Below are 13,290 nucleotides of genomic sequence, written 5' to 3'. Positions count from 1 at the left end.
GTAGGCTTGTATAGCTATAAACTTCCCTCTTAGAAATGCTTTTGCCGCATCCCATAGGTTTTGGATCATCGTGTTTTCATTGTCATTTGTCTCTAGGTATTTTTTGATTTCCTCTTTGATTTCTTCAGTGATCTCTTGGTTATTTAGTAACATACTGTTTAGCCTCCATGTGTTTTTTTATGTTTTCTTCCTTGTAACTCGTTTTTAATCTCATAGCGTTGTAGTCAGAAAAGATGCTTAATATGATTTCAATTTTCTTAAATTTACTGAGGCTTGATTTGTGACCCAAGATGTGATTTATCCTGGAGAATGTTCCATGCACACTTGAGAAGAAAGTGTAATCTGCTGTTTTTGGATGGAATGTCCTATTAATATCAATTAAATCTATCTGGTCTATTGTGTCATTTAAAGCTTCTGTTTCTTTATTTATTTTCTTTTTGGATGATCTGTCCATTGGTGTAAGTGAGGTGTTTAAGTCCCCCACTGTTATTGTGTTACTGTTGATTAGCCTGTGTCTTTTGGTTGGAGCATTTAATCCATTCACGTTTAAGGTAATTATCGATATGTATGTTCCTATGACCGTTTTATTAATTGTTTTGGGTTTGTTTTGTAGGTCCTTTTCTTCTCTTATGTTTCCCACTTAGAGAAGTTCCTTTAGCGTTTGTTGTAGAGCTGGTTTGGTGGTGCTGAATTCTCTTAGCTTTTGCTTGTCTGTAAAGCTTTTGATTTCTCCATTGAATCTGAATGAGATCCTTGACAGGTAGAGTAATCTTGGTTGTAGCTTCTTCCCTTTCATCACTTTAAGTATATCATGCCACTTCCTTCTGGCTTGTAGAGTTTGTGCTGAGAAATCAGTTGTTAACCTTATGGGATTTCCCTTGTATGTTATTTGTCGTTTTTCCCTTGCTGCTTTCAATAATTTTTCTTTGTCTTTAATTTTTGCCAATTTGATTACTATGTGTCTTGGCGTGTTTCTCCTTGGGTTTATCCTGTATGGGACTCTCTGCGCTTCCTGGATTTGGGTGGCTATTTCCGGTCCCAAGTTAAGGAAGTTTTCAACTATAATCACTTCAAGTATTTTCTTGGGTCCTTTCTCTTTTCTCCTTCTGGGACCCGTATAATGCGAATGTTGTTGTGTTTAATGTTGTCCCAGAGGTCTCTTAGTCTGTCTTCATTTCTTTTCATTCTTTTTTCTTTATTCTGTTCCGCAGCAGTGAATTCCACCATTCTGTCTTCCAGGTCACTTATCCGGTCTTCTGCCTCAGTTATTCTGCCATTGATTCCTTCTAGTGGAGTTTTGATTTCAGTTATTGTATTGTTCATCTCTGTTTGTTTGTTCTTTAATTCTTCTAGATCTGTGTTAAACATTTCTTGCATCTTCTTGATCTTTGCCTCCATTCTTTTTCCAAGGTCCTGGATCATCTTCTCTATCATTATTCTGAATTCTTTTTCTGGAAGGTTGCCTATCTCCACTTCATTTAGTTGTTTTTCTGGGGTTTTATCTTGTTCCTTCATCTGGTACATAGCCCTCTGCCTTTTCATCTTGCCTCTCTTTCTGTGAATGTGGTTTTTGTTCCACAGGCTGCAGGATTGTAGTTCTTCGTGCTTCTGCTGTGTGCCCTCTGGTGCATGAGGCCATCTAAGAGGCTTGTGCAAGTTTCCTAATGGGAGGGACTGGTGGTGGGTAGTGGTGACTGTTGCTCTGGTGGGCAGAGCTCGGTAAAACTGTATTCCACTTGACTGCTGATGGGTGGGGCTGTGTTCCCTTCCTGTTGGTTGTTTGGCCTGAGGCAACGCAACCGTGGAGCCTACCCGGGCTCTTTGGTGGGGCTAATGGCAGACTCTGGGAGGGCTCATGCCAAGGATTATTTCCCAGAACTTCTGCTGCCAGTGTCCTTGTCCCGACGGTGAGACACAGCCATCCCTCGCCTCTGCAGGAGACCCTCCAACACTAGCAGGTAGGTCTGTTTCAGTCTCCTATGGGGTCACTGCTCCTTCCCCCTGGGTCCTGGTGTGCACACTACTTTGTGTGTGCCCTCCAAGAGTGGAGTCTCTGTTTCCCCCAGTTCTGTCAAAGTCCTGCAATCAAATCCCAGTAGGCTTTAAAGTCTGATTCTCTAGGAATTCCTCCTCCCGTTGCTGGACCCCCAGGTTGGAAAGCCTGATGTGGGGCTCAGACCCTTCACTCCAGTGGGTGGACTCCTGTGGTATAAGTGTTCTCCAGATTGTGAGTCACCCACCCAGTTGTTATGGGATTTGATTTTACTGTGATTGCGCCCCTCCTACCATCTCTGTGTGGCTTCTCCTTTGTCTTTGGATGTGGGGTATCTTTTTTGGTGAGTTCCAGTGTCTTCCTGTCGATGATTGTCCAGCAGCTATTTGTGATTCTCAATTGACCCGTTTTTTATTGGGCACTTACCGTATGCCAATCACTCTGCTTAGTGCTAAGGTTATAAAGTGTGAATGATTTAGACAAGTCCCTGATCTCATGTAACTTTTGAGAGGACAGGCAATAAACAAGAAGGTAAATTAATAGATAAAAATAATACAGACTGTGATACGTTCTAAGGAAAAACAATAAAAGAATAGGGCATTACTGGGGAAATTTGCTTTAGTGGGTGGTCAGGCAAGGCTTCTCTGAGGAGGTGTCATTTAAACCAAGGAGCCACCTTGGTGGGTTGGGCCGGGGAGGTGGGGGGATGTCAGAGGGAACAAGAGGCGCAAAGGGCCTGAGGAGGGAGTTTCAGAAATTACCTGGTTAGGGTGACTGGAAACTGTGATGGTGCAGAAGAGTTGGGGTTGGTTGGAGAACCAAAGGGTGTGGTATATAGGGATTGTGCAGACACAGACCCTGTCCTCTGGACAGTGATTTTTAAAAATTTTCTACCATCAATACACTTGAAGGGGCATGCTATGCGCTCCTGGGGTGGCACTGTTGGGGGCTGGGTGATGGGGAATGCTGGGGTATGTGTGATTTGAAAAGACCCCTTCATAATTTAAATATAACTCACCTTCTCCCCCTCCATAAATTGAGAAGCACTGCTCTTGATGACTCACTCAGAAGCCTTGAGATCTGGGGACATTTACATCTCTTACTTTTCAATTAAATTTTTCAAGGTTATATAGGCACACTGTAGAAACACGGAATTCTGTCTGTTGCTGAGAACATTGGCACGGACGTTTGAGGATGAGTCACTGTTTAATTGGATCACTGTGTGGCCCATTTAAATAAATAAATACTGTTTTTTGAAAAGAAAAGTTATTCACGTTCTTTGGACATTATTCGGAAATGCCTTTGGAGATGTCCTTTAAGATTTTAATGCATATGGATGTTGTCCTTTTGTGGAGAGAGGCAGTGGAGCAGAGAGGAGAGAACAGCTTCAGGAGTCCTCAGTGTGAGTCTGGACCACACAGTGCGGCTTTGGGTGGTCATTTACCCTCTCTGGGTGTTGGCTTGGGAAGTTCTCTTCTGTAAAATAAGACAGATAAGTCCTGTGCTACCTGTCTCACTGATTGTCATGGGACAATGTTTTATAAACTGCAAAGTATCAGAAAATAAAAGTTTCTGTATAAAAATTAAAATTTGTTTGCATATGTTATGGCCAGTAGCACATTATAACCAGGATGTAATCCAAGACCATAGAAAATAACTTTTCACTGCTCATAGATGACTGGTCTCTAGAATAATCCAAAGGAGCATATTTTTATAACTTTGGAGTAGGAATGGGCTTTCTAAGTATGGTACAAAACTTAGAAGCCATAAGGAAAAGATTGATACAATTCATTGCTTAGAAACAGTTGGCATAGCAAAACCCCTGTAAGCAAAACAAAAGACAGATTACAAATGGAAGAATATGTTTGTGCTTCATGTTATGCATTAGGGATTAATTTCCCTAATATGTAAAGAATTACAAATCAATAAGGAAAAGAACAGAATTCTATAGGAAAATGGTCAAAGGATATGAACAAATAATCCATATAAAATAAATCAGTGGCTCCTAAACACATGAAGAATGCTTGACCTCACATATAATTTTAAAAATACCAATTGAAGTGCATTGAAATATACTACATTTCACCTATCTGGAGTTGGCAAAAATAAAAGATTTTGATAACCATCCGTGTTAGGGAAGATGTGGGAAAACAGAACTCATATATACACACTTGGCGAATGTGTATTAGTTCCCCGCAGAGGGCATGTTGCCAGTATCAGAGTTAATAATTCACATGGCCTTGCTTGACTCAGACATTCCACTTATAGAAATTTATCCCTCAGACAAATTCACAGGTATTCGCTTAGCACTGTTTCTAATAGCAGAAGAGTATCTATCAGTGGGGGCTGGTGAAATGAATTATGCTGTGGCTGCACAGTGGAATAGTACACAGAAAGAGAACCAGGATGCTCTGTGGATAGCTGTGGAGCAGTCTATGTTGTTAAGTAAAGAGGGAGACATGGGAAGGACTGTATGTGATGCTACCATTTACAGAAAAGAAGCGGAGGGGGTAATAAATAGGAGTATATTCTACTTGCAGATGCATAAAATTTCCCTGGAAGGATACCAAAGATGACTGAGAGGCAGAAGAGAGAGAGTGAGAATGTTTATTCTTGACCCTTTTGCATTTTTTTACATTTTGAAACAAATGTTGTTTTCAAAAATAATAAAAGTAAAATACAAAGCAAAAAACAGAAAGTAGTGATGAGGTAGGAATTGAACTGAACGCAGTAGATTCATTAGCATTGTATTTGATCCTCAGATTATCAAACATCTTTATGTGTCCACCATGTACTATCACTATCGCTGTTTGGGGATACTCCTTCCAAGAGTTCTCAGTTGACTTGGGGGCACAGAACTAATGTCCACCTCAATCAGAGGCCAGTGAGAGGACCATATAATCAATCCTTCAGGGGCTGGTGCAGCTGAAGTATGATGGGGACCATGGTGTTCAAGGTTTATGTACAACGACTGTGGTAGGTAGAATAACGGCCTCTAAATATGTCCACGTTCTAACCCCTGGAACCTGTGAATATTTTTCCTTGCATGGCAAAAGAAACTTTGCAGGTGTAATTAAGTTAAGGGGCTTGATTAATGGGGAGATTATCCTGGGTTATGCAGGTGAGCCCAGTCTGATCACGAGAGTCCTTAAAAGCAGAGAACCTTTCCTGGCTGTGCTCAGGGAGATGTGACCACAGAGGGGTCAAAGAGATGATGTGTTGCTGGCTTTGAAGATGGAGGAAGGGGCCATGAGCCAAACCTCTGGAACCTAGAAAAAGCCAGGAAACAGATTCTCCCTTAAAGTTTCCAGAAAGAACACAATGCTGCAGATGCTTTGATTTTAACCAAAAGAGATCTGTGTTGGATATCTGACCTAGGAAACTGTAGGATCATAAATTTGTGTGGTTTTAAGCCACTAAGTCAATGGCAATTTGTTACAGCAGCAACAGGAAACTAATACGAAGATGATATAGAAATATCCCGAAGCTATACTCGTGAGCTTTCTAATCTAGAAGGGGAGAGAAGACGAGAACCTAGCCAGTCCTCAAGCCCAGCCAGTGTGGAAAGTGGCATGGAGATTTGCAAGGGGTCAGGGGAGGCCTGGGGAGAAGGTGGCAGTTGAGTTGCTCTGTGAGAGGCACTGCAGCTCCCTGCTTGGGGGCAGGGACTCTGGTGCTGCCTCTTGGCTCTGCCTCCTGCTAGCTATGGGGCCTTGAGACAGTCACGTAATCTCTCTGTGCCTCAGTTTTCTAATGTGTAAAGTGGGGATACTAATGATGCCTCCTGAAGGGGCTGTTGTGCAGAGGAAAGGAGTGGATGTGTGTAAAGTGCTTGGAGTAGTTCCTGGCCTTCCTAAGGGATGTGGGAGTGTTTGCAGTTGATGTTTTGCCCTCAACTGGGGTGGGTAAGGCAGGGGCAGGCAGAGAGGGGAGGGGGGGCATCCAGAGATGCCAGGCCTCCTGCCGGGGAGAGGAGGAGGGCGGCGCTCACCTCAGTGGTGGGAGCACTGGTGAGGAGCACGGAGCCAGATGATGGTGGCCTTGGAAGCTGGGCTGAGGCACGTCCACTTAGTGCCTGAGGGGGTTCAGCAGGTAGGATGACAGTGAGTGCAGTTAGGGTGCTGATCAGGTTTCTTTAAGTGGGGAGGCAGGCTATTTTCTGAGCCCTGACTCCAGAATCGGCTTCCCCCTCCCCTTGTCTTCTCTGTCTCCTTACCCTGAGTGGCCTGACCTCTAACCAAGATGATCACATCTCATCCTCCCTCTCTGCCCCCCGAGCCACCCTGGAGGTATGTCTGGATCAGGGGCCACCACCTAGTACCTGGTACTAGACCCCAGGGCTCAGTGTCTGTAGAGAGAGAACACTCTGGGGTCTATAATGGCTCTCCTGCGTGGACACTCAAAGCCAGTTTTCTGCCAGTCTTCAAAGCCAGTTTTCTGCCTCTGCTGTGTCCCCGCAGAGACAGGAGCAGAAACCCCAGCCCTGTGGCTTTGGCAGGTCCCCAGGGGCTGATGGCTGGGCCTGCCGTGCTGTCTTTCAGAAGCTGGCTCCCTTCCGGCCTCGGCCATTCTGGCTTTGCCTCTCAGCACGTAGAGCTGCTGAGCCACCAGGCTCTTCGGGGTTCCTGGAGAGAACGGCCCTGGGGGAGGGGCACTTTAAGCAGAAATGGGAATCTGGATTTCCCAGACCCAGGGCCTCTTCCCTGTGTGTTCTCCCTCTGCCTTATGGGAATTCCTCTTCCGCCACAGCTGCTCAGATTCCTCTTGCTGACTCTGGGCTGCCCAGGGCCCAGAAATCAGGGATCTGTCCCGAAATAGGGCACCTACCTAGTGGCCGGTTCTGTGCCAAGCAGCTGGTAACAGCTAGCGATGAGACAGACACAGCGCCTGCCCTGCTTTTGTGGGGACAGGTAACGAACAGCAAATAAAAGCATTATGTGATGTCGGCTTACAGGTACACGGTAATGTCTACGACAGGGCCGAGTTGTGATTTGAAATGGTGGCCTTTGGTTGACCAGGACCGAGGCCTCCCCATGAAGCAGCGGCCTGGCTGGTGGTCTCCTTGGTCCTGGGCGGTGGTGGGGAGACGGCTGAGAGCGCTGTGCTTTTCCTTTCCCTCAGCCGGTTTCCCCACCTGGAGCACAAGGTATCACATGGTACATCCTGCACCGCAGGCACATCCTGCACCGTGCTGCCTCTCAGGAAAGAACCGAGTGGTCACATGAAAGAAAAATGTGAAGTTAGCAAAAAGGAAAAGGAGAGAGAAGCTAGGGGGGGTGTGTGTGTGTGTGTCAAAAAGGCATGAAGGGGTGTTTGTGTCAGCAGCATTTTAGGGATATTGGGGTTTCTCTCCCTTAGTCCTTCCTGAAGAGCTCACTAGAAAACCACTTAGCAGATACCTGATTATTAAAAAATAATAATAATTTTATCGTGGTAAAAGAACATTTAGCACGAGATCTACCCTCTTAGTAAAATTTTAAGTGAACAATACAGTATCGTTAATGATAGGTACAAGGTTGTATAGCAGATCTCTAGAATGTATTCATCTAGCAGATACTTGATCTTGTTAGAACCTATAAATGGAATTCTTTCCTCCCCAAGGCCTCCCGAAGGTTTCACTCACCTGAGGCACTTTTCTTGGTCAGGAAGTTGCTTAACTGGGCTTTTCAAGATGATTTTGCTTGTCTGGTGGGATCTGCTTTATCCGTAACTCTCTGAAAAGACTGTGCAGAGGAATTATCTACCTATTAAAAAGGGGCAAATAGTTTAGGCCTTATGTGAGTTTGAGGCTCTGCCAAACCAGTGCAGCTAAGTTTGTTATCTTCCTGAACATTCATGTAGCAAAGCCCCACCTCCTGCTTGTCTCTACTTTCTCTCTCCTCTTAAAGTTCTTTGTTCACTTGTGGCATAAAAATAAAAACATTATGAAATCGAGCCTGTCATCGTGATAATCAAATCCTGAGACCCTAAGAACCTCACTTTTTGACAGGCAACACATAATTTTCTTTTTCCCTTTAAAAAAATTTTTTTAGACTAAAATAAGTTGCCTGTGGATGTGTTTTCAAAGGGTAGTCTATTCTCATAAAGGACTTAATCCTTCTGGTTTAATATTTTTATACTAGGAGTGAGTATAATGTGGTATGGTGCTATGTGACTTGCTTAAAATATAGTGTTCTGAAACCCTTGGGCTTTTCCTTATGACAGTGACTTGTGAAGAAGTGCTGAGATTTGATAATGGTTTTCGTTTTTGTTTTTGCTGCATTGGCTCTTCCTTGCGGTGCGCGGGCTTCTCATTGCGGTGGTTTCTCTTGTGGAGCACGGGCTCTGCTGTGCACAGGCTTTCTCTAGTTGCGTTTTGCTGCATTGGCTCTTCCTTGCGGTGCGCGGGCTTCTCATTGCGGTGGTTTCTCTTGTGGAGCACGGGCTCTAGGCGCGTGGGCTTCAGTAGTTGCAGCAGGTTGGCTCAGTAGTTGTGGCGCACAGGCTTAGTTGCTCCACGGCACGTGGGATCTTCCTGGACCAGGGATCGAACCTGTGTCCCCTACATTGGCAGGCTTATTCCTAACCACTGCACCACCAGGGAAGTCCCCTTGATAACTGTTTTTTGTTGTGTATATAGCTTCCTTTATTTCAGTTGATTTCAGTTTTCTAGTTGAGTGTTAAGAACCTAGCCTGTGAATGGTATGTGATTCTGCTTAAAATATTTTAAGAAAAAAGATATTCAAGGAAGGGACTAGAAAGCAGATTACAATAGCGGGAAAAGTAATCAAAACAGAAATGAGCCATACGTAGTGAAAAGAATCAACCAAAATGAATCAGAAAAGCGATTTATTGTTAACAGTGTATTAATTGGATTGATGAAGAGTCCATACCTCTCACTGCCCTCCTTCAAATGCGAAGATGCTGCTGTGTCCGTCTCACCACTGCAGCACTTTGTACCTGAGATCCTTTTCCCGTTCCAAAAAAGACCTCTGCCTCAGCGTTATCTTGACCCTCTGAGCGAGCAGCTGGCATGTGGTGCCTGCACACTGACGAACACTGGGCTGCCTGTGCTTCCTTAGTGCGGTGCCCAAGTGGCTGGGTGATTTCTGAGCACTGTTTTTTCCCATTTATTTGTTCAATCAGTGTAAATGTGTGCAGAGGACCCATTAAGTGCCTGGAGCTGTGATAGAGGCCAGAGGCCCTAAATAAAGAACAGTGAGAGTTGTGTTGTCCCCAAGCCTACAGTTTGGGGGGGAGACAGACATTAATTCAGTACTTAAATGAATAAGGATAAGACTATCGCTGAGGTCAGAACTACAGAGTTAGACCATGGTACAGCGGAAGTGTACCGAAGGGGATTTGCCTGTGCTGGAGGAAGTTAGGGCAAGCCCCCCTGAGTTAGTGAGAATGGAACCGAGATCTGAAAAGTGGGTAGCAGTTATCTAGTGACAGGTGGGTTTGAATTCCAGCATTGCCCTTGAGCAAGTTGGTGACCTTGTGGTGGTGACCTTGAGCAAGTTACTTCCCCTCTCTAAACCTTAGTGTCTTCATCTGTGAACTGGATGGTTGTGAGAACTAAATGACACAGTGCACAGCATATACTTAGCATGGTGCCAGCATACAGATGATGCTTGGAAATGGTAGCTGTTTTTATTACTGTCTGTGCTTTCTGTTTATTTTGCTGGACACTTTGAAAAGATACTTACTTAAATCTTTCCTTGTTCTGGTAGCAGGAGCCACTAAATAACTGAGAATAGTTTACTTGGAAAATGGAAGCTAAAGGTAGATTTAATGATGGTCTTCAAATAGACCAGGTGTCCTCAGCATCTAAGATGTGGGAAAGGTTCTTATAGAGCCTTTGGTGTGAAGTCACATTCATGATGGGGCTGCCTTGGAAGCAACTGGAATATACTAGGATTTTAAGACACGAGTATTATTAGATCACATCTCCTACATTTCTCATGGCAGTCAATCATATGTAGCTAGGCTAATGTATATTTTCTGTTCTAACACCATATTCTATTTTCCCAGTGATTTTTGCTGCAGTGTTTGTAGTTATGTATGGATATTTCTTATAGCTAAATGTGCAGGGGTCCCTGTGCATCCTTTGGGAAAGGCAAGTCTTGCTTTTCTCTCTTTGATCTCTGGAGATATACATGTATATGTATATATCCAGTCCAGCTTTTTACTGGATTGGATATGTAATTTTATGCATTTTCCATTGTTCTTACATTTTGAAAAGAAAGGTACGAAGAATTCAGCCAGTGGTCAAACTTAATTTTTATTGTATGCTTGCTAAGTGCTTTAATTACTTACCTGATTTAGTTCTCACAGTAACCTTATGAAATAGGCACTATTATGGATGCTTTTCCCCCCCTACAAGAAAATGGAAGCTCAGAGAGGCTAAATAACTTGTTCAAGGTCACACAGCCATGAGTGGCATAATTGGGACTGAACCCAGATGTCAGTGGCTCCAAACCTGAGCTCCAAACACTCTGATGCTGCTTTTCAAGCTAGTTTTTGAAGATTATCAAACCACTGTGTCAGCAAGGTAGGTATGTGTCCAAAGATTTATTATACTTTTATATGGTCATGCGAAAGGCTTATGAAAAATGTTGGTGCCTCTGCAGAGCATGAGGAAGCTTGGAAACTGTAGCAATGTCTTTCTAGATGATTTTCCTGATTGTTATAAACCTTGGTTTTGCAGTACAGACATTAAGGAGCATTAGTGTATATCAAGCAAAAATTAAATATGCTTATGTGTGTTAAGGGTTTATACTTAAAATAACATTTTAGTTTTTTCCTTATTCTTACCTCAATTCCTATATTAATAGCTTTACCATGTTCAGGTCAACCATTGTTCGCTGCCTTGAATCTATTGGGGAACTACTTCACATTCATTTGGAAGCAAGGGGAGGATGCATTATAAATAAATAGTATATTCAGAGGTGGGTGCAGGCTCTGTGGGTGGAGTTGGAAAGGTATATCAATGAGACCTTCGTCCAAAAAAGCTGTTGGCTGTCAGTGCCTGATACCGCCGCAGACTGGCAGAGCTCACTTCTAAACAGATTTGCTCTGCACTTCTTGTTTTGTTTTTTGTTAATTCAAATCCTGCTTCAAAAGTAAGTGTTCTTGATCAGAACTAAATAAAAATCCAACCTGACATGTCAGCTAAGGGAGGGAGAAATATCAAACAGCTGCTGGAGAGAGGGCTTGAGTGGTCCCTTCTCCAGCCTTGCTTTCTGTCCTAGTAATTGGTTTTTCCTGATTCAGCAAGAGTAATAAAGATGACTTGGAGGGGGCTCTTGTTTATTTTATATATGTTATATGTACTTACATATTTATTTGATCTGTATTTTCAAATCATAAAGGTAATATATTAAAAGGAAAAGAAGTTACGGACGCGCAGACTCAGTGGCCACGGCTCACGGGCCCAGCCGATCCACGGCATGTGGGATCTTCCCGGACCGGGGCACGAACCCGCGTCCCCTGCATCGGCAGGCGGACCCCCAACCACTGCGCCACCAGGGAAGCCCTGCATTCATTTTTTTAAGTTAAAGATTTATTTTTTATTGGAGTATAGTTGCTTTATAATATTGTGTCAATTTATACAGTACAACAAAGTGAATCAGCTATACGTATACATATGTATACATATATCCCCTCCTTTTTGGATTTCCTTCCCATTTAGGTCACCACAGAACATTGAGTAGAGTTCCCTGTGCCATACAGTAGGTTCTCATTAGTTATCTATTTTATACATAGTATCAATAGTGTATATGTGTCAATCCCATTCTCCCAATTCATCCCCCCCCCCTTTCCCCCTTGGTATCCACACTTTTGTTCTCTACGTCTGTGTCTCTATTTCTGCTTTGTAAATAACGTCGTCTATACCAGTTTTTTCAGATTCCACATATATGTGTTATTATATATTTTTCTCTTTCTGACTTACTTCACTCTGTATGACACTCTCTAGGTCCATCCACGTCTCTACAAATGACCCAATTTCGTTCCTTTTTATGGCTGAGTAATATTCCATTGTATATATGTACCACATCTTTTATTTTTTTGAATTTTATTTTATTTATTTTTATACAGCAGGTTCTTATTAGTTATCCATTTTATTTTATTTTATTTTTTAAATTTAAAATTTTTTTTTATTTTTAAAATTTTATTCATTTATTTTTGGCTGTGTTGGGTCTCTGTTGCTGCGTGTGGGATTTCTCTAGTTGTGGCGAGCGGGGGCTACTCTTTGTTGCGATTCACAGGCTTCTCATTGCGGTGGCTTCTCTTGTTGTGGAGCACGGGCTCTAGGCACGTGGCCTTCAGTAGTTGTGGCACGTGGGCTCAGTAGTTGTGGCTCATGGGCTCTAGGGCACAGGCTCAGTAGTTGTGGCACACGGGCTTAGTTGCCCCGTGGCATGTGGGATCTTCCCGGACCAGGGCTCAAACCCATGTCCCCTGCATTGGCAGGTGGATTCTTAACCACTGCGCCACCAAGGAAGTCCAGTTATCCATTTTATACATATTAGTGTATATATGTCAATCCCAATCTCCCAATTCATCACACCACCACACACCCCCTGCCACTTTCCCCCCTTGGTGTCCATATGTTTGTTCTCTACATCTGTGTCTCTATTTCTGCCCTGCAAACCGGTTCATCTGTACCATTTTTCTAGGTTCCTCATATATGCATTAATATACAATATTTACTTTTTCTTTCTGACTTACTTCACTCTGTATGGCAGTCTCTAGGTCCATCCATGTCTCTACAAATGACCCAATTTCGTTCCTTTTTATGGCTGAGTAATATTCCATTGTATATATGTACCACATCTTTTATTTTTTTGAATTTAAATTCTAAAATGCTTTATTTTTTGAATTTAATTTTATTTTTTTTTATACAGCAGGTTCTTACTAGTCATCAATTTTATACACATCAGTGTATACATGTCAATTCCAGTCGCCCAGTTCATCCCACCCCCACCCCCCCACTGCTTTCTCCCCTTAGTGTCCATATGTTTGTCCTCTACATCTGTGTCTCAGTTTCTGTCCTGCAAAACAGTTCATCTGTACCATTTTTCGAGGTTCCACATATATGCGTTAATATACGATATTTGTTTTTCTCTTTCTGACTTAACTTCCTCTGTATGGCAGTCTCTAGGTCCATCCATGTCTCTACAAATGACCCAATTTCGTTCCTTTTTATGGCTGAGTAATATTCCATTGTATATATGTACCACATCTTTTATTTTTTTGAATTTAAATTCTAAAATGCTTTATTTTTTGAATTTAATTTTATTTTTTTTTATACA

The sequence above is a fragment of the Physeter macrocephalus genome, chromosome 5 (genome assembly GCF_002837175.3).
Source record: "Physeter macrocephalus isolate SW-GA chromosome 5, ASM283717v5, whole genome shotgun sequence".
Taxonomy (NCBI): domain Eukaryota; kingdom Metazoa; phylum Chordata; class Mammalia; order Artiodactyla; family Physeteridae; genus Physeter; species Physeter macrocephalus.
This window is presented reverse-complemented; position numbering follows the sequence as displayed.